The sequence below is a fragment of the Cervus canadensis genome, chromosome 5 (assembly GCF_019320065.1).
Source record: "Cervus canadensis isolate Bull #8, Minnesota chromosome 5, ASM1932006v1, whole genome shotgun sequence".
NCBI classification, from domain to species: domain Eukaryota; kingdom Metazoa; phylum Chordata; class Mammalia; order Artiodactyla; family Cervidae; genus Cervus; species Cervus canadensis.
In genome coordinates this window covers 56,393,016-56,416,007 of record NC_057390.1, presented here as the reverse complement: position 1 = coordinate 56,416,007, position 22,992 = coordinate 56,393,016, and positions in this window count along the sequence as shown.

Below are 22,992 nucleotides of genomic sequence, written 5' to 3'. Positions count from 1 at the left end.
CTGATCTTTTGGCAGAAACTCCATAGGCCAGAAGGGAATTGCAGGATATATTTAAACTGATGAAAGGGAAAAACCTACAACCTACAAATATTACACTCCCCAGCAAGAATCTCATTTATATTTGATGAAGAAATCAAAAGCTTTACAGATAAGCAAGAGTTAAGAAAATTCAGCATCACTAAACCAACTTTACAACAAATGCTAAAGGAACTTCTCCTTGCAGGAAACACAAGAGAAGGAAAAGACCTACAAGGACAAACCCAAACAAATAAGAAAATAGTGATAGGAACATACATCTAGATAACTGTCTTAAATATAAATGGATTAAATGCCTCAACCAAAAGACACAGACTGGCTGAATGGTTACAAAAATAAGACTTGTATATATGCTGTCTACAAGAGGCACATTTAAGACTAGGTAATACATACAGATTTAAAGTGAGGAGTTGGAAAAAGATATTGCATGCAAATGTAAATTAAAAGAAATTTGGAGTAGCAATACTCATATATGAAATACAGTTTAAAACAAAGACTATTGAAAAAGACAAGGAAGGACACTGAAGGACACTATATAATAGATCAAGAGATCAATCCAAAAAGAAGACATAACAAATGAAAACATTTATACACCCAACATACAAGCAGCTCAATACATAAGGCAGATGCTAACAGGCATACAAGGGGAAATTCACAGTAGCACATTAATAATAATGGACCTTAAGATCCCACTGACATTAATGGATAGATCTTCCAGACAGAAAGTCAAAAAAGAAACACAAACCTTAAATGGCACATTAGATCAGATAGTCTTAAACTGATATTTATAAGACATTTCATCCGAAAGCAGTAGAATACACTTTCTTAAGTGTACATGGAACATTCTCAAGAATACATCACATCTTTAGTCACAAATTAAGCCTCAATAAATTTCAGAAAATTGAAATCATATCAAGCATCTGTTAGGACCACACAATGTCACAACATTAGATATCAATTGTAGGAATAAAACTGTAAAAAACAGACACATGGAGTCTAAACAATGTACTACTAAATAACTAAGAGGTCACTAGAAACTACTTAGAAAAAATGACAATGAAAACACAATGACCCTAAGCCTATGGAATGCAACAAAAGCCATTCTAAGAGAGAAGTTTATAGTAATACAATCCTACCTCAATAAATAAGAAAAATCTCACTCAACTAAACATTACACCTGAACCAATTAGAGAAAGTAGGAAAATAAAAGGAAAAAAAACTTAATAGAAGGAAAGAAATCATAATGATTAGAACAGAAATAAATGAAAAAGAAATGAAGAAAACAATAGCTGGGATCCATGCAACTAAATCTGGTTCTTTGAGAAGATAAATGAAATGAATAAACCATCAGCCAGATTCCTCAAGAGAAAAATGGAGAAGATGGAAATCAGTAAAATAGAAATGGAAAAAGTTATAACAGACCCTAGAAATACAAAAAGATCATAAGAGATTACTACGAGCAACCATAAGCTAATAAACTGGAGAACCTGGAAAAAAAATGGACTAAGTCTTAGAAAACCATCATTTGAAAAGACACTTATACCTCAGTGTTTATTGCAGCACTATTTACAGTATCTAGGACATTGAGGCAACCTAAATGCCATTGACATATAAATGGATAAAGATGTGGTGCATATATACAATGGAATATTACTCAGCCATACAAAGAAAGAAAATTAGGTCATTGGTAGTGATGTGGATGGATCTAGGATCTGGAGTGAAGTTTTTCAGGAAGCAAAAGAAACATATATTAACACATACATATGGAATCTAGAAAAATGGTACAGATTGACCTATTTGTAGGGCAGTAATATAGATGCAGATGTAGGGGATGGATGTGTGGACACAGCAGGGGAAGGGGAAGTTGGGTTGAATTGGGAGAGTAGCATTGACATATATACACAACCAAATGTAAAATACAGAGCTAGTGGGAAGCTATTGTGGAGCACAGGGAGCTCAGCACAGAGCTTGGTGCTCTGTGATGACCTAGAGGGGTGGGATGGGGGCAGGGAGGCTCGTGAGGGAGGGGGCATGTGTATACATACAGCTGATCCGTGGAAGAGAAAAGAGCAATCCACTCCAGTATTCTAGCCTGGAAAATTCCATGGACAGAGGAGGCTGGTGGGCTATGGTTCATGGGACCACAAAGTCAGACACAACTAAGCATGACGGCGTGTCCCTGATTCACTTTATTGTACGGCAGAAACTACTACAACCTTGTAAAGCAATTATACACCAAGAAAAAGAGGGAAAAACTGGAAAGCAGCTCACTCACATTAGACAAATACATATGTGCTAGAGGAAAAGCCCTTGCATTTCTAAATTACAGGGTAGATAAAAAGGACTTCAGGAAAAAATGGATGTGTCCAGTTTGGGGGTAATATTTAAATAGATTGTGGTACATCCACATAACAATATGTTAAGTAATAGCTTGAAGAGTGTTTTCAAGAACAGTTAATGAAAATATTTGTAGTCATTCTAGTCTGTCATTCTAGTGTCAGTCTAGTCATTCTAGTCTGAATCTAGTATAGAGTCAGAACCCAATTTATAGATATATCTATGTATGTGTGGGTGTAGCCTTGAGGAACATGTGTGCATCTGGGTATGTTCAGTCACTCAGTCATGTCTGACTTTTTGTGACACTATGGACTGTAGCCTGCCAGGTTCCTCTGTCCATAGGATTTTCTCAGCAAAAATATAGGAGTGGATAGCCGTTTACTTCTCCAGAGGATTTTTGTCTAATGTTAAATGTAGCTATTTCTGGATAATTGGATTATGAAAAAAAGCTTTGTAACGTCATGAGATTTAACAAATTCTCAATAATGATCATGTATAACATATTTATTAAATATATTATTATACAGGCAAGTATTAAAACTTTAAAGATATGGTGTCTTAGCAAAGAAAAAAGATGCTGAGAAGCCTGCAGTGGTACACTTGTTATCACTCTCAGCACAGGCAGATGGAGCAGATGAAAGTAAAAGAAGTCCCAGATGTGAAAAAGAAAATTCATTGGAACCTGCCTCTCCATGAAACTTATGCCTGCTTCTTTGTTGAGCTTTTAGCTCTTTTTTTGTGTATGTGTATAAAAATATTGTACTAATTTATTAATATATTAATTAAGCAAACTAAACATGAATTGATTTGTAACAAATCATATTTGGAAGGACATGGGGGAAGAAAGCACTTTTTGAGATTAAAAAATGGAATTATGACTGTTAGTGATGAACCAACCACTTCTTTACTCCCTCCATATTTAATCCTAGACCCTAAACTGACTTCCTTCTTCAGGGGTGTGTGTGTAGTTGAGTAGCCTCCTGATTCTCTGGGTGCCCACCAGAGAGGCTTGATCTTACTGTCTTTCTGTAAATGTAACGTCTGCCATTTCCATTGTGATGCATGCCATTGACAAACAAGGGGACTTGAGATCATCACCGCACTTTCTCTATTTTGCATCATGTTGACAACTTAAATTGTCCCCTAACAGCACAATCCTTCCATGACTTTTTGACTTTATAAAGATTTGTTTCAGAGGATTAAGAATTCTTCATCTTGGCCTCACCCTTTCCTAATCTGTGGTCTTGTTCTTGACATTCAAATTTTATTTTCCTCAAGAAATTCAAAGACTGAATTACTGTCATTTAACAAAGAGGAACAGACCCTGAAATAACAAAGGACTACACAGATTTTTCCTGAAAAGCTGATGAAGAACTGATGACATTAATTCTGTTTCTTTTCAGAATGATTCTTTGCCCATATGGCTGTTTCCTTCCTGTTCAAAATAATCCAAAACAGAAGCAAGTAAGTTTCAGAATTACTGGAAGCTCAGCTTGTAATCACTGAGCAAGTTAATCAAGAGAACACATTTATCACATTTATATCAATATGAATATAATTTTTTAAAAAACAAATTCCATGTGTAATGAATGTAGACAACCATGTACTCATTGACAAAGGCCAGAAGGTTGGATAGCTCTCTTTTTTTTAATTACAAAATTGCCTTTAACCTTACTAAGCCACTTTCTCATTTAGATAGATATACAATAATGGAACTTTTAATATTTTAAGAGTTTGATTATGTACCTCATTTCATTCAGACAAGAGGAGAAATTGGTGCCAAGCTCCAAGGTATTTTAGAAGAGTAGACTACCTCATAGAAACAAGATTATAGTGGAGTCTCATGCTATGAAGATAGGTGGAATGTAAGGTTTTCAGTGAAAGAAATAAAGAAGGTATACATGGTCATGAAGAAAGCAACTTGTGTTCTTCTGATTGTTTCTTTGATTTGCCTTGAACCCCATTATCTCTGCAGAATGTGGTAGGCAGCCCTCTACTGTGATTGAGACATCACCGCCTTTGGGAAGTCACACAGGAGTCAGGATAAAGACTAAGGGAAATAAGAATCTGCTTATCTGTCCTGCAGGAGTGATGGCTGTGCGGGGCAGGAGCGGCAGAGAGGACATACCCCACATCCAAGGTCAGGAGCCGAGGCTGTGAGGAGACAAGACACCCCATGTCCAAGGTAAGGAGCAGCGGTTCCACTTTACTGGAGCAGCTATGAAGAGATACCCCATGTCCAAGGTAAGAGAAACCCAAGTAAGATGGTAGGCACTGAGAGAGGGCATCAGAAGGTAGACAGACTGAAACCACAATCATAGAAAACTAGCCAATCTAATCACATGGACCACAGCCTTGCCTAACTCAGCAAAACTAAGCCATGTCATGTGGGGCCACCCAGGATGGACGGGTCATGGTGGAGAGGTCTGACAGAATGTGGTCCACTGGAGAAGGGAATGGCAAGCCACTTCAGTATTCTTGCCTTGAGAACCCCATGAACAGCATGAAAAGGCAAAAAGATGGGACACTGAAAGATGGACTCCCCAGGTCAGTAGATGCCCAATATGCTACTGGAGATCAGTGGAGAAATAACTCCAGAAAGAATGAAGGGATGGAGCCAAAGCAAAAACAACACCCAGTTGTGGATGTGACTGGTGATAGAAGCAAGGTTCGATGCTGTAAAGAGCAATATTGCATAGGAACCTAGAATGTTAGGTCCATGAATCAAGGCAAATTGGAAGTGGTCAAACAGGAGATGGCAAGAGAGAATGTCAACATTCTAGGGATCAGCGAACTAAGATGGACTGGAGTGGGTGAATTTAACTCAGATGACCATTTTATCTACTACTGTGGACAAGAATCCCTTAGAAGAAATAGAGTAGCCATCATGGTCAACAAGAGTCCAAAATGTAGTACTTGGATGCAATCTCAAAAATGACAGAATGATTTCTGTTCATTTCTAAGGTGAACCATTCAATATCACAGTAATCCAAGTCTATGCCCTTACCAGTAACGCTGAAGAAGCTGAAGTTGAACGGTTCTATGAAGATCTACAAGACCTTTTAGAACTAACACCCAAAAAAGATGTCCTTTTCATTATAGGGGACTGGAATACAAAAGTAGGAAGTTAAGAAACACCTGGATTAACAGGCAAATTTGGCCATGGAGTACAGAATGAAGCAGGCTAATAGAGTTTTGCTTAGAGAACGCACTGGTGATAGCAAACACTCTCTCCCAACAACACAAGAGAATACTCTACACATGGACATCACCAGATGGCCAACACCAAAATCAGATTGATTATATTCTTTGCAGCCAAAGATGGAGAAGCTCTATACAGTCAGCAAAAACAAGACCGGGAGCTGACTGTGGCTCAGATCATGAACTCCTTATTGCCAAATTCAGACTTAAACTGAAGAAAGTAGGGAAAACCACTAGACCATTCAGGTATGACCTAAATCAAATCCCTTATGATTATACAGGGGAAGTGAGAAATAGATTTAAGGGACTAGATCTGATAGACAGAGTGCCTGATGAACTATGGACAGAGGTTCATGACACTGTACAGGAGACAGGGATCAAGACCATCTCCAAGAAGAAGAAATACAAAAAAGCAAAATGGCTGTCTGAGGAGGGATTAAAAATAGCTGTGAAAAGAAGAGAAGCCAAAAGCAAAGGAGAAAAGGAAAGATATACCCATTTGAATTCAGAGTTCCAAAGAATAGCAAGGAGAGATAAGAAAGCCTTCCTCAGCGATCAGTGCAAAGAAATAGAGGAAAAGAATAGAATGGGAAAGACTAGAGACCTCTTCAAGAAAATTAGAAATATGAAGGGAACATTTCATGCAAAGATGGGCTCAATAAAGGACAGAAATGGTAGGGACTTAACAGAAGCAGAGGATATTAAAAGAGGTGGCAAGAATACACAGGAGAACTGTACAAAAAATATCATCACGACCCAGATAATCACGATGGTGTGATCACTCACCTAGGGCCAGACATCCTGGAATGTGAAGTCAAGTGGGCCACAGGAAGCATGACTATGAACAAAGCTAGTGGAGGTGATGGAATTCCAGCTGAGCTATTTCAAATCCTAAAAGATGATGCTGTGGAAATGCTGCACTCAATATGTCAGCAAATTTGGAAAATTCAGCAGTGGCCACAGGACTGGAAAAGGTCAGTTTTCATTCCAATCCCAAAGAACAGCAATGCCAAAGAATTCTCAAACTACTGCACAAGTGCACTTATCTCACATGCTAGTAAAGTAATGCTCAAAATTCTCCAAGCCAGGCTTCAGAAATACGTGAACCATGAACTTCCGGATGTTCAAGCTGTTTTTAGAAAAGGCACAGGAACAAGAGATCAAATTGCCAAAATCCACCTGGTCATTGAAAAAGCAAGAGAGTTTCAGAAAAACATCTATTTCTGCTTTATTGACTGTGCCAAACCCTTCGACTGTGTGGATCACAACAAACTGTGGAAAATTCTGAAAGAGATGGGAATACCAGACCATCTGACCTGCCTCTTGAGAAACCTATATGCAGGTCAAGAAGCAACAGTTAGAACTGGACATGGAACCACAGACTGGTTCCCAATAGGAAAAGAAGTACATCAAGGCTGTATATTGTCACCCTGCTTATTTAACTTATATGCAGAGGACATCATGAGAAATGCTGGGCTGGAGGAAGCACAAGGTGGAATCAAGATTGCCGGGAGAAATATCAATAACCTCAGATATGCAGATGACACCACCCTATGGCAGAAAATGAAGAAGAACTAAAGAACCTCTTGATGAAGGTGAAAGAGGAGAGTGAAAAAGTTGGCTTAAAGCTCAACATTCAGAAAACTAAGATCATGGCATCCGGTCCCATCACTTCATAGCAAATAGATGGGGAAACAGTGGAAAAAGAAGCTGACTTTATTTTTCTGGGCTCCAAAATCACTGAAGATGGTGAGTGCAGCCATGAAATTAAAAGGTGCTTACTCCTTGGAAAGAAAGTTATGACCAACCTAGACAGCATATTAAAAAGCAGAGACATTACTTTGTCAACAAAGGTCCGTCTAGTCCAGTGTGGTACTGGCACAAAGACAGAAATATAGACCAATGGAACAGAATAGAAAGCCCAGAGATAAATCCACGAACCTATGGACACCTTATCTTTGACAAAGGAGGCAAGGATATACAATGGAAAAAAGACAACCTCTTTAACAAGTGGTGCTGGGAAAACTGGTCAACCACTTGCAAAAGAATGAAACTAGAACACTTTCTAACACCATACACAAAAATAAACTCAAAATGGATTAAAGATCTAAATGTAAGACCAGAAACTATAAAACTCCTAGAGGAGAACATAGGCAAAACACTCTCCGACATAAACCACAGCAAGATCCTCTATGACCCACCTCCCAGAATATTGGAAATAAAAGCAAAACTAAACAAATGGGATCTAATGAAACTTAAAAGCTTTTGCACTACAAAGGAAACTATAAGTAAGGTGAAAGACAGCCGTCAGATTGGGAGAAAATAATAGCAAATGAAGAACAGACAAAGGATTAATCTCAAAAATATACAAGCAACTCCTGCAGCTCAATTCCAGAAAAATAAATGACCCAATCAAAAAATGGGCCAAAGACTAAACAGACATTTCTCCAAAGAAGACATACAGATGGCTAACAAACACATGAAAAGTGCTCAACATCACTCATTATTAGAGAAATGCAAATCAAAACCACAATGAGGTACCATTACACGCAGTCAGGATGGCTGCTATCCAAAAAGTCTACAGCAATAAATGCTGGAGAGGCTGTGGAGAAAAGGGAACCCTCTTACACTGTTGGTGGGAATGCAAACTGAGTACAGCCACTATGGAAAACAGTGTGGAGATTTCTTAAAAAACTGGAAATAGAACTGCCATATGACCCAGCAATCCCACTTCTGGGCATACACACTGAGGAAACCAGATCTGAAAGAGACACGTGCACCCCAATGTTCATCGCAGCACTGTTTATAATAGCCAGGACATGGAAGCACCTAGATGCCATCAGCAGATGAATGGATAAGGAAGCTGTGGTACATATACACCATGGAATATTACTCAGCCGTTAAAAAGAATTCATTTGAACCAGTCCTAATGAGATGGATGAAACTGGAGCCCCTTATACAGAGTGAAGTAAGCCAGAAAGATAAAGAACATTACAGCATACTAACACATATATATGGAATTTAGAAAGATGGTAACGATAACCCTATATGCAAAACAGAAAAAGAGACACAGAAATACAGAACAGACTTTTGAACTCTGTGGAAGAAGGTGAGGGTGGGATGTTTCAAAAGAACAACACGTATACTATCTATGGTGAAACAGATCACCAGCCCAGGTGGGGTGCATGAGACAAGTGCTCCGGCCTGGTGCACTGGGAAGACCCAGAGGAATCGGGTGGAGAGGGAGGTGGGAGGGGGGATCGGGATGGGGAATAAGTGTAAATCTATGGCTGATTCATGTCAATGTATGACAAAACCCACTGAAATGTTGTGAAGTAAATTAGCCTCCAACTAATAAAAAAATTAAAAAAAAAAAAAAAAAGGTCCGTCTAGTCAAGGCTATGGTTTTTCCTGTGGTCATGTATGGATATTAGAGTTGGACTATCACAAATGCTGAGTGCTGAAGAATTGATGCTTTTGAACTGTTGTGTTGCAGTAGACTCTTGAGAGTCCCTCGGACTGTGAGGAGATCCAACCAGTCCATCCTAAAGGAGATTAGTCTTCCATGTTCATTGGAAGGGCTGATGCTGACGCTGAAACTCCAGTACTTTGGCCACCTGATTCGAAGATCTGACTCATTGGAAAAGACCCTGATGCTGGGAAAGATTGAGTGCAGGAGGAGAAGGGGATGACAGAGGATGAGATGGTTGGATGGCATCACCGATTCAATGGCTATGAGTTTGAGTAAACTCAGGGAGTTGGTGATGGACAGGGAGGCCTTGCATGCTGCTGTTCATGGGGTCGCAGTATTGGACATGACTGAGTGACTGCACTGAACTGAACTATCTGTCCTGACTCCTCTCTAAGCCAAGAGGCAAGAATATTTCTTAGATCTTCTAGTATGGGAGCAAGGAAGTTTACTTAGAAAGAAGATGAGGTAGAATTTAGAGGGTAAAAACCACGTATCATTTGGTCAGTTTCTTATCTTTCTAATTCATTTAGCTCCAGGATGACTGAGTTAAAATCCTGCCTCTGTCATTCATAGCAGTGTGATATGGTTACACTTCAAACTATCCTGATCGTCAGTTTCCTCATACGTAAAATGAGGCTACTACTTCGAACTTCCCTCAGAGCATTGCAGAGATGTTTAAATGAGTCAGCACATGCCAAGGAGGGCCTAGTACGTGCTGTGTACTGGATGTGTTTGTCTTTTATCATTCTCTTTCTCTAATTGGTTGAATAATCTGTGTTCTGAGAGATTTCTGTTTCTGTCAGAACAGAAATCTCTGAACATTTCTTTACTTAGAGAAATGATTAATCATTTCAAAATATCAACTTTATTGTCTCATCTAAATCACTGCTACTTTACACCCAGGATGGGTATAGTCTTTAGCTAACAAAAGTGATATGGTACCGTGGACATACTGTGGATTTATGGGAATGCAGAGCAATTGCTCTGTGATCTCCCCCAGATCAAATTTCAAATAAGTAAGCATTACGGCAGATTGACTAGTTTAAAAAGTTTTTATTCCAATAATATTATTTTTGTGCTTAATAATGGTTTCATTATAATTTACCTGAGATACACAAAATTGCTTGGTTCATAGTACACTGGAAGCATTGGTTTGCAAACTTTTCATTAATTTTATTGTTATTATTATTTCATCCAATATCTCCTATCTACTTATTTCCCTCTCCTGTATAGGCCTTGGGCTAGTCATTACCGGTTGACCCTCAGATCCAACAACTCTGTATTCCCCTGGCCTTCCCTTGGCCTGCATTTTAAACAAAGAACAGACCCCCTCTACAGAATACATGTCCAGACTCCCTTATCTTCTGGTGTCATGTTAGGCTGGGTCAATAGAAGACACAAGAAAGGAGAGAAGGGGAAAATGCAGGTGATTTTCCTCCTTATCTCTCTATATTAAACTACCTGGCATGGATTCCATTTTCTTGACTGGAGTCTGACTCTATACACACCAAATCTAGAGTATTTAAAATACATTTTAAGTTATGCATACATTGTTGAAAAGTATATGCTGATACTTGCAAGTTTTAAAAATGAACATTAATAGACTTTCTTACTTTAAACTTATTACTCTTTTAAAAATCTAATCATGGTGCTGTATAAATTTTACTTACTTTAGAACACTTTACAGTATTCCATCCCTTACAAAGAAAAGAAATTCTACTATTATTTCCCATAGTAATAGATACATAAATTGTTTTCAATTCCCCACTGCACATCATGATACCAGGACATTCCCTATATCTCATCCTGTTGTTTTTGTTCAGTTGCCAAGTTGTGCCTAACTCTGCAACTCCATGCACTGCAGCACACCAAGCTTCCCTGTCCTTCACTGTCTCCCCAAATTTGGTCAAACTCATGTCCATTGAGTTGGCGATGCCATCCAACCATCTCATCTTCTGTCATCCCCTTCTCTTCCTACCTTCAATCTTTCACAGCATCAGGGTCTTTACCAGTATGTCAGTTCTTTATATCAGGTTGGATTTTCAGCTTCAGCATCAGTCCTTCCATTGAATATTCAGGGTTGGTTTCCTTTAGGATTGACTGGTTTGATCTCCTAGCTGTCCAAAAGTCTCTTAAGAGTCTCCTCCAGCACCACAGTTTGAAAGCTTCAATTCTTTGGCTGTCAGCATTCTTTAAGGTCCAACTCTCACATCTGTACATGATTACTAGAAAAAATATAGCTTTGACGATATGGACCTTTGTTGGCAAAGTGATATCTCTGCTTTTTAATATGCTGTCTAGGTTTTGTCATAGCTTTTGTTCCAAGGAGCAAGCCTCTTAATTTTTGTGGCTGCAGTCACTGTCTGCAGTGATTTTGGAGCCCAAGAAAATAAATTATGCTACCATTTTCACTTTTTCTCCATCTATTAGCCATGAAATGATGGGATTTGATGCCATGATCTTAGTTTTTTGAATGTTGAGTTTTAAGCCAGCTTTTTCACTCTCCTCTTTTACCCCCATCAAGAGGGTAGGTATTTAGTTCCTCTTCACTTTCTGCCATTAGAGTGGTATCATCTGCATATCTGAAGTTGTTGATATCTCATCCTAATGTAATGCATTAAAAGGTTTGCTATTGCCATAAGGATTAAAGAGCCTGTTGATGAAATTGAAAGAGGAGAGTGAAAAAGTTGGCTTAAAACTCAACATTCAGAAAACTCACATCATGGAATCTGGTCCCATCACTTCATGGCAAATAGATGGGGAAACAGTGAAAACAGTGACAGACTTTATTTTTTTGGGCTCCAAGGTCACTGCAGATGGTGACTGCAGCCATGAAATTAAAATACGCTTGCTCCTTGGAAGAAAAGTTATGACCAACCTAGACAGCATATTAAAAAGCAGAGACATTACTTTGCCAACAAAGGTCCATCTAGTCAAAGCTATTGTTTTTCCAGTAGTCATGTACAGATGTGAGAGTTGGGCTATAAAGAAAGCTGAGCAACGAAGAACTGATGCTTTTGAACTGTGGTGTTGGAGAAGACTCTTGAGGGTCCCTTGGACTGCAAGGAGAACCAACCAGTCTATCCTAAAGGAAATCAGTCCTGATTATTCATTGGAAAGACTGATGCTGAAGCTAAAACTCCAATATTTGGCTACCTGATGTGAAGAATTGACTCATTTTAAAAGACCCTGATGCTGTGAAAGGTTGAAGGCGGGAGAAGGGGACAACAGAGGATGAGGTGATTGGATGGCATCACCGACTCGATGGACATGAGTTTGAGTAGGCTCCGGGAGTTGGTGACGGACGGGGAAGCCTGGCATGCTGCGGTCCATGGGGTCGCACAGAGTCAAACACAACTGAGCGACTGAATTCATTATCATCAGGGTAAGTTATTTCTTTTTCAAAATAAGAAGATTCCCTTTTACTTCTTATATCCTGAAATTTTCTATCAGAGACTAGGATTGAGTCTTATCAAATGCTTTTCTTGCCTTAATGAAATGATTGTAACATTTTCTCTTTTTTCCACGAAAAGGATAATTTACATAAACAGATGTTCTGAAGTCTTAACTTCCCCAGAGATAAAATCTACACAATGTTATATTATGTGCTCTGTACATTTTTCTGTACTTCTAAAGTTGATTAATAAAATTACACCTTACTAGGCAATCTATTCTTCTCCTTAGTTTATATAGCAAAGATTCAGAATAAATCTTAATTTTCTACTTTTACCCTTATTAATCATTTCTTATTATTTTTGTCCTAGCTACTTCTTTGCATTCACTTTTCTACTCACTGTGCAGTTTCACTAATATTCTTCAGAAAACCTTAGCTATATGCCATACTTTTAATTTAAATTACTACATTTTATTCAATATTTTATTGTCTTTCTTCTTCAATGAAGAAGGTGGGAGGGAGATTCAAGAGGGAGGGGACATATGTACACCTATGGTTAATTCATGTTGATGTATGCAGAAATCAAACCAATGTTGTAAACCAATCATCAATCAATTAAAAATAAAAAAATATCAAAAAGAATTATTTAGTATAATTTTTTCAATATATGGAATTGTTTAGCTATAATACATTAGCTTTTATAGTTATTGGATTCTAATATATTTGCATTATGGTAATATTTATACATATATATACCTTTAGAGAGAGAGACAATATGTGATTTATTTTGCAATTCTGAACAGATTCATCTTTTGAAAATGTTATATCTTGCTTTTATATTCTAAACAGCTTGATTAATTTATATCTTTTTGATAAACCAGCTTCTGAGTATTAGAATATGTTATTAAATTTTCTGAATTCTAATAGATATTGATTTATTTATGATTTTATTTTTAAATTTATATACATTCAGATTTTTTGATAATCTCTTTTTAGTTATTCTTTTAGCCAGTATAGTATTCCTCTCATTTTCTCTTTGCTATTTATCACCTAAAATTATACTTTTTCCTAATATTTAGATGGTTATCATGGCTGACCTGTATTTGGTTTATACAGAGAGGCTTTATCTTTTAAATTTGCAGTCTAATCCTTTTACATTTATTATATTTACTGTTATATTAGGACTTCTGCTTTTGTATGTCCAATTTTCTATATATCATATTTATTTCAGACTCTAGTTACTTTATGTTCCTTCTTCACTCTTAACAACATTAAATAATTTAAATTTTCTTTCTTTTCTGATTTAAAAGTTTATTCATTTGATTTTTAGTCTTGGTGACTCATACACATATTTAATTTTATGTATACTTATGTGTATTTCTTCCCATCTCTTAAGGAGAATATTAATTTCTTTCTTCCTTCTGATAAGTAGATGACCTCACCGAGTATATTTTTCTCCCCTTTCTTAATTCGGGGATATTATTTATTTAGACCACTTTAAAGCTTTTTAAACCCACTTATCCAATGTTATCTTCTAAATTTTGTTTCTTCCTGAGTCCATTTCTATTTCTGAGTACTTCCTCCAAAAGTGTTTTCAAAGAAAATTTTGCATATTAAATTTTATGCAGTCTGATATGCCTGAGGATAATATTTTGCCCTCACATTTAGATTATAGCTTTACTTGATAAAAAAATTTATGTTCAGATTTATCTTCCATCAACTCATAAATAATATTATTCTATTACTTTCTGTTATGCAATGCATTTGTTGGGAAATATGATTTTAATCTGATACTTATACTTTTGTAGGCTATCTGTACTTTCCTTTCTGGAAGCCTTTAGAATGTTTTCTGTATTGGGTGATCTCAAATATTATAGCAATATATATATGAGTGGACTTTTACCTTTAAGTTTAAGGTTATAGTTGCATTTTTCATCTTCTTTTAAACAGAAGACATATATTGTTTCAAATATTCCTTTCTACATTCTTTTCTCTGTCTGATACATGCATTCTATGGATGATGGCTCTTCTATTTTTATATTTCATATCTCTAGACTTATCTTTTATTTTGCCAACTTTTAAATCTTTTTGTGTGCTTTCTATAAAATATTATATGATCTCAGCCTTCAGTTACTCATTTTTTTCTTTATTCTATTTTTAGTTGTTTATTTCCTATTTTATATTCTTCATACCTATATTGTAAATTGTTTTTTATATACTTAAATGTCTGCTACCAATTGTATATCCTATCTAAAAGAATTATACGCTAAGACTGCATGTAAGTGATAGATAACATATTTCTCTTTTGCTATCTGACTTGTTTCACTCAGTATGACAACCTCTAGGTCTATCCATGTTGCTGCAAATGGCATATTTTGTCTTTATTGTAAACCTGGATGTCACAGTCCTATGCTAGGCCTGTCAAAGTGAGTTTAAAAGTGTCTTTGGGATAATACTTCAGGGCCAAGAATATCTGGCATTCCCATCAAGTCTCAACTCATTTTAAGTGACTTTTCCCATCAAAGACCATCAAGTACGTCCACTCCTATTTTCAAAGTGCTCTTTCCTTAGGTTGACATTGTGTGACTCCTGGGGTGGGACAGGATCATTGCAAGAAATCTGTCTTCTACCCCAGCTGGACTTCGTTAGTTTACACTGTAATGTTCTCTTTGTTGACATTGATGAAGAAAAGAGTGGAATGCACCAGAAAGCACTTCCACAGTACGTTATCTCATTTGGTTTTGGTCCTGCTCCACCTCAGGCCCCCAGTTTGTTCCCTCAAACATACCCTACCAACGTTCTGTTCCCCAAAGGTCTTTCACAATTTTGCTTTATGCTCTAGATTCCATCAACTTCTTTCTAACTTCCATAGTATGTTTAAAGCTAGTTTCATCAGCAGCTTAAACAAAGCTGTGATTTGTTTTCTATTTTATTAATATTCAAAAATGAAGGAATTGTGTCCCTGGCACATATTGATAATATTTGATAATGTGTCATAGCCACTCCCTAGTAAGATAGACATTTATTAAAAGTAGACCAGAGCCCTGAAATTGAATTGATTTGTTTTCATATGAGATCCAGATTTACACGTAAAGTTGAATGGATCTGTGATAGCATTCGGAGCTTTCTTTTTCTCTCTTTTTTATGTTCTGAATGTTTTATAACTTGGAACTATTCAGGTGAAACTTTAGAGCTATGTTAAGTTGTTGTTGGTAATTTATTGATAATACCTAAGTGACTGTGCCTGGTATCAGAGTCAAGATATCCTGACATTCTAAAAGCTATTTGTTCAGAATTTTGCAAAGCATTATCTTAGTGGCTGATAAACAAAGCAGTAAAGCAAGCTTTATTATAATTCTTACTTTATGGATGAGGAAACCAGGGTTAAGAAAGACTTTGACTTTTCGAAATTACTTAATCAAGAATGAAAGGCGGGTAAATAGAAAAGACAGAAAAACCAGAGATTGTCAGCATCCTTTGGATCATAGAGAAAGCAAGAGAATTCCAGAAAGAAACATCCAGTTCTGCTTCATTGACTATGCTAAAGCCTTTGTCTGTGTGGAAAACAACAAACTGTAGAAAATTCTGAAATATATGGGGATACCAGAACACCTTACCTGCCTCCTGAGAAACCAGAGGAGGTCAAGAAGCAACAGTTAAAACTTGACATGAAACAATGGACTGGTTCAAAATTGGGAAAAGAGTACGTCAAGGCTATATATTGTCACCTTGTTTAACTTATATGTGGAGTACCTCATGCAAAATGCTGGACTGGATGAATCACAAACAGAATCAAGATTGCTGGGAGAAATATCAACAACCTCAGATACACAGATGATACCACTCTAATGGCAGAAAGTGAAGAGGAACTAAAGAGCCTCTTGATGAAGGTGAAAGAGGAGAATTAAAAGCTGGCTTAAAAGTCAACATTCAAAAAACTAAGATCAAGCCATCTGGTCCCATCACTTCATGGCACATAGATTGGGAAACAATGGAAGCGGTGGAAAGTTTTATTTTCTTGGGCTCCAAAATCACTGTGGATGGTGACTGCAATCATAAAATTAAAGGACTCTCCTTGGAAGAAAAGCTATGACAAACCAAGACAGTATATTAAAAAGGAGAGATATCACTTTGCTGACCAAAGTCCATCTAGTCAAGCTATGGTCTTACCAATAGTCATGTATGGATGTGAGAGTTGGACTGAAGTGCTGAAGGCTGAAGGCTGAAGGCTGAGTGCTGAAGAATAGATGCTTTCAAACTGTGGTGCTGGAGAAGACCAACAGTTCCTTGGACAGCAAGGAGATCAAACCAGTCAATCCTAAGGGAAATCAACCTTGAATATTCATTGAAAGGACTGATGCTGAAGCTGAAGCTCCAATACTTTGGCCACCTGATGCAAAGAACTGACTCACTGGAAAAACCCTGATGCTGGGAAAGATTGAGGGCAGAAAGAGAAGGCAATAACAGAAGATGAGATGGTTGAATGGTATCACGGACTCAATGGACTTGAGTTTCACCAAACTCTGGGAGACAGTGAATGACAGGGAAGTCTGGAGTGCTGCAGTCCATGGGGTGGCAGAGAGTCAGACCTGACTTAGCTACAGAACAACAAATAACATAAAGAAAATCACAAAACCTGGACTACCTCAAGTGCAGAAATAAGCAGGCACAAGCACTGAGTATGCTAGCATAAACAAAGCCAGCAGATGGCAGCAAATGCAAGGAATAGATTTATCCTTATGGCTGCAAAACCTGAAAGAACTGTCTGGCTATCAGAATTTAGCCTTAGTTATGTGTATGTGCTTAGTTGCTCAGTCATGTCTGACTCTTTGCAACCCATGGCCTGTATCCCGCTAGGCTCCTCTGTCTGAGGAATTCTCCAGGCAAGAATACTTGAGGGGGTAACCATTCCCTTCTCCAGGGAATCTTCCCAACCCAGGGCTTGAACCCAGGTCTCCAGAATCCATGCGGATTGTTTACCAACTAAGCTACCAGGGTAGCCTTAGCCATATCTCTGTTAAACAGAAAAGAACTAGAAAATAGTTACTAGAAAATAATAAACTCTGTTAAACAGAGTTTAACAGAAAATAATAAACTAGAAAATAATAACAGAAAATAACAGAAAAATAACTAGAAAATAAATGTAAGACAAAGAACACACACTTAGTTTAAATTGTGTTAGCAGTGGGGAAGCAGTGGGTGGGAGGGCCATTGGTAGAGCGAGGTGGAAAATCTGAGGGGCTTTCCACACAACTTTCCAAAGAGGAAAACATTTTGATTTCCACACTTAATTTTTAGTTTTTTTTTATGTCAAAACGACATTTTCCTTCTCTCCACACTACTTCTGACTTCTGTTTCTATCTCCAATTTTTCTTGACTGTTTTTTGTACTACTTTCCTTCTACCTTCCCATTTCCCTATACATAAATTTCTTGAATATACATTTTCTTATGCCCTCCACCTGGTTGAAGATGTTTTAAGACTACATCCAAATACCAGAAAGCTAGATGAAGGAGGAAAGGGAAGAATGCTCCCTTTCTTTAAAGCAATGATTTGGAATTTGTCCACATCACTTCTACACACATACCGATGCCCAGAACTTAGTCACCAGGCTACAACTACTTAGGGAGACTGGATTATACAGACCTTAGCTAGGCAGCTTGTGATCAGCTAAAATTCAGGATCTTAATGCCTGCAGGAAGAAAGAAGAATGGATATTAGGAATCAACTCCTTTTCTTCCTCAGCTACATTGTTTGGAATGCCTATTAGATATTCACATGTCTGCCTCATATATCATCCCAGAACTGAAATCCCACAGTGCATGTTTTATAGTTAATTTTCCATGTAAAATGCATGATCATATTTCCACAGCAATAAGCATCTTAGAGTAACCTGAGATCTAATGTTGCAACAAGCTTTGTGTTACTAGAACTCTGTAATGTGCTTAATCTGTCTCTTGATTCTAGAGTTTTTTTTACTGCTTCCAGTTCTCAGTAGTAAAATTAATGTTTCAGATAGAGAAGATCTTGCATACATGCTTAATTTTTTTGGTTTAAAGTACATTCTGAAAAACTGTATTACCAGTGAATAATTGTGATTTAAAAATTTTTTGTGTTGACAAGCTATACTCTCATACTATAAATAATCTAAAATGGTCTGTGAGAATGTCTGTGTCCTCACACCTTCACCAGACTGTTTTTATTTTGTTTCTATTATTTGTTCATTTGTTTAAGTCATTTGCAATTTTTCTTATCTATATTTTCTTAAAGTATATTGGAATATATTGCAATTATCTTGATCAGAGATATGTCATACATATAAGTATGGTATATCTCTATTACATTTTTAAATGGAATATTTTTGGTATATGGAAATTATTGATATTTATACATTCACTTTTTTTCTATACAAAGTACTTGCCTCTTTATGAGTCTCTTTGGTCTACCAGTTTAATCTTATATCATCTAAAAATAATAATCACATTGTCATCACAGTAATACTTCAAATTTCTTTTTTTATTTTGTTCCCTCAGCTAAAACTTCTGAAACACTATTGAATAAAGGTGGAGCCACTAGTTGACCTTATCTGGTTTCCCAATGGGCCTCCCGGGTGGCTCAGCTGGTAAAGAATCCACATTCAATGTGGGAAACCTGAGTTTGATCCCTGGGTTGGGAAGATCCCCCAGAGAAGGGAACAGCTACCCACTCCAGTATTCTGGTCTGGAGAATTCCATGGACTGTATAGTTCATGGGTCCCAATATAATTAAAATGCCCACTTAATTTCACCACTAAGCATGATAAGAGGACTTCCCTGTAGCTTAAATGGTAAAGAATTTGCCTGTAATCCTGGAGACCAGGGTTCAATCCCTGGGTCAGAAAGATCCTCTGGAGAAGGGAACGGCAATCTGCTCCAGTATTCTTGCCTGGAGAATCCCATGGATGGAGGAGCCTGGCAGGCTGCAGTCTGTGGGGTTGCAGAATCAGCCACTAACACACACAAGCATGATAATGCTATTGTTATTGCATTGTAATAATAAATAATAATAAATATTATAAAATTTATATATTAATTAAATTATTATTAATTATTATAATATAATATAAATAATTTAATAATAAAAATAAATAAAAATAAAAATATAATATAAAATAATAAATATATTATTAATTATATATAATTAAATTATAATAATAAATATTATAAAAATAAAAAATAATTGTAATAATAAAACTGTTATTGTTCATCATAATTGAGAAGAATCTTTCCATTAACAATCTATCAAGATTTCATTGTCCAAATTCACGTAGTTTTTCCTAGCCAGGGCATTTTTGTCATTAGTGGTCCAGCTAAGATCAGGCTGTATACATATTAAAGTCTCTGTGAAGCTGTAGAGATGGTGGGATGGGTTAACAAAGCTTATAGGTGAGGAGGCACTGACCTGACATAGCCATACCTAAACTGATGGAAGCAATGACAAGTATGACCTGGAATTACAAATCGAAAGAAAGCCAGTCTCAACCACATGAACAATCCAAGAAACTTTACTTTTCATTGTCCATGGATATATATATGTATATACACACACACACACACACACATATATATATATATGCGTGTCTATATACACATATACACATATATATACACACACACACATATATACATATATATATATATATATCACACATGTCTGTTTTAACTCTAACATCTAAGTGAGAACTTAGAACATAGTAGGTGCTCAATACACACATATAACTGAATTTGAAGATTATATTTTTGAGAATGTTCTATATACACAAAACTCATTCGTAATATTGATTAGAGAAAGAACTGATGCAAAGGGTTGTTCTTAGATTAAGCTTGGTTAGAAAAAAAGACTAGCCATTTCTGTCTTCAAAACTAACACATTACAAAAGAGTGAATACTCAAAGGAGACTCAAGGAAACACTTTAGAATTCATTTATTAGTTTGTCTGCATCCAGAGCTTGGCTGTGTTCTAAATATGACTTATGAGTTCTTTGACACTTTCATTAATTTTTGGTGTGACAATTATATCTTTTCTGAATGTACTTTTATGCCATAGTTTCACTTTTTTATTGTATTAGAATGTTTTGTCTTCAGCAATTCATGAGAAAGTAAAATTCATAACTCTTAATAAATGTCTCTGAAACCTGAGGCCTGCTTTCTATTTGAAAGCCTTAAGTGCTTACACATACAAGTGCCCTGCCCGACTTCAGGGCAATAATTCAGATATAATGTCAAAGAAATATATTGTCCCCCTTGAAGCTTTTGACAGTCACTCTACCTGCCAAAGCAAGGCTCCTTTGAGATACAGACTTCTTGAGCACAAAGTCAAAAATTTCAGTGCATCACAGGCATTTCACTATCCCCACCATTTGTCAACAGAGGAAAAGTCCATACCCTTTCCTCTAATAATCTTCTTACATTGATAAATACAGCTAAAGAGAAATAGACTTCACAAGTAAGTCACATCTTAGGGCTTAAATTAGCTGAGCTAAGTTTAAACATTTTAACATATACCTGGTGGTTCCAGCATGTGATCATAAGTGGTTTCTGTGCTGCTGGTGAGTAGAGAAAGCTTGATGTCTGAACTGCATTTGTATAAGTTCCAGATGCTATAAAAGTATAAGTGGTTTCAGCTGTAATCATGATTCAGACCATACATAGCATGGGAGCAACCCAGAGGACATTAACACTGATATAAATATTCATCAAGAGACTCATTGCGAGCATATTTGTGAGTTTTTTCTTTTATAAAAATATATCAGTTCAGTTCAGTCGCTCAGTCGTGTCCGACTCTTTGTGACCTCATGGACTGCAGCACATGCCAGGCTTCCCTGTCCATCACCAACTCCCTGAGTTTACTCAAACTCATATCCATTGAGTTGGTGATGCCATCCAACCATCTCATCCTCTGTCGTCCCCTTATCCTCCTGCCCTCAATCTTTCCCAGCATCAGGGTCTTTTACAATGAGTCAGCTCTTTGCATCAGGTGGCCAAAGTATTAAAGTTTCAGCTTCAGCATCAGTCCTTCCAATGAATGCTCAGGACTGATTTCCTCTAGGATGGACTGTTGGATCTCCTTGCAGTCCAAGGGACTCTCAAGATTCTTCTCCAACATCACAGTTCAAATGCATCAATTCTTTGGCGCTCAGCTTTCTCTATGGTCCAACTCTCATATCCATATATGACTATTGGAAAAGCCATAGCTTTGTCTAGATGGACCTTTGTTGGCAAAGTAATGTCTCTGCTTTTTATTTTTTTTCATTTATTTTTATTAGTTGGAGGCTAATTACTTCACAACATTTCAGTGGGTTTTGTCATACATTGACATGAATCAGCCATGGAGTTACATGTATTCCCCATCCCGATCCCCCCTCCCACCTCCCTCTCCACCCGATTCCTCTGGGTCTTCCCAGTGCACCAGGCCCGAGCACTTGTCTCATGCATCCCACCTGGGCTGGTGATCTGTTTCACTATAGATAATATACATGCTGGTCTTTTGAAACATCCCACCCTCGCCTTCTCCCACAGAGTCCAAAAGTCTGTTCTGTACATCTATGTCTCTTTTTCTGTTTTGTATATAGGGTTATCATTACCATTTTTCTAAATTCCATATATATGTGTTAGTATGCTATAGTGTTCTTTATCTTTCTGGCTTACTTCACTCTGTATAATGGGCTCCAGTTTCATCCATCTCATTAGAACTGATTCAAATGAATTCTTTTTAATGGCTGAGTAATATTCCATGGTGTATATGTACCACAGCTTCCTTATCCATTTGTCTGCTGATGGGCATCTAGGTTGCTTCCATGTCCTGGCTATTATAAACAGTGCTGCGATGAACATTGGGGTGCACGTGTCTCTTTCAGATCTGGTTTCCTTGGTGTGTATGCCCAGAAGTGGTATTGCTGGGTCATATAGCAGTTCTATTTTATTTCCAGTATTCTGGGAGGTGGGTCATAGAGGATCCTGTTGTGATTCATGTCGGAGAGTGTTTTGCCTATGTTCTCCTCTAGGAGTTTTATAGTTTCTGGTCTTACATTTAGATCTTTAATCCATTTTGAGTTTATTTTTGTGTATGGTGTTAGAAAGTGTTCTAGTTTCATTCTTTTACAAGTGGTTGACCAGTTTTCCCAGCACCACTTGTTGAAGAGGTTGTCTTTTTTCCATTGTATATCCTTGCCTCCTTTGTTGAAGATAAGGTGTCCATAGGTTCATGGATTTATCTCTGGGCTTTCTATTCTGTTCCGTTGATCTATATTTCTGTCTTTGTGCCAGTACCATACTGTCTTGATGACTGTGGCTTTGTAGTAGAGTCTGAAGTCAGGCAGGTTGATTCCTCCAGTTCCATTCTTCTTTCTCAAGATTACTTTGGCTATTCGAGGTTTTTTGTATTTCCATACAAATTGTGAAATTATTTGTTCTAGTTCTGTGAAAAATAGCGTGTAGCTTGATAGGGATTGCAATGAATCTATAGATTGGCTTGGGTAACATAGCCATTTGACATATTTGAATTCTCCAATCATG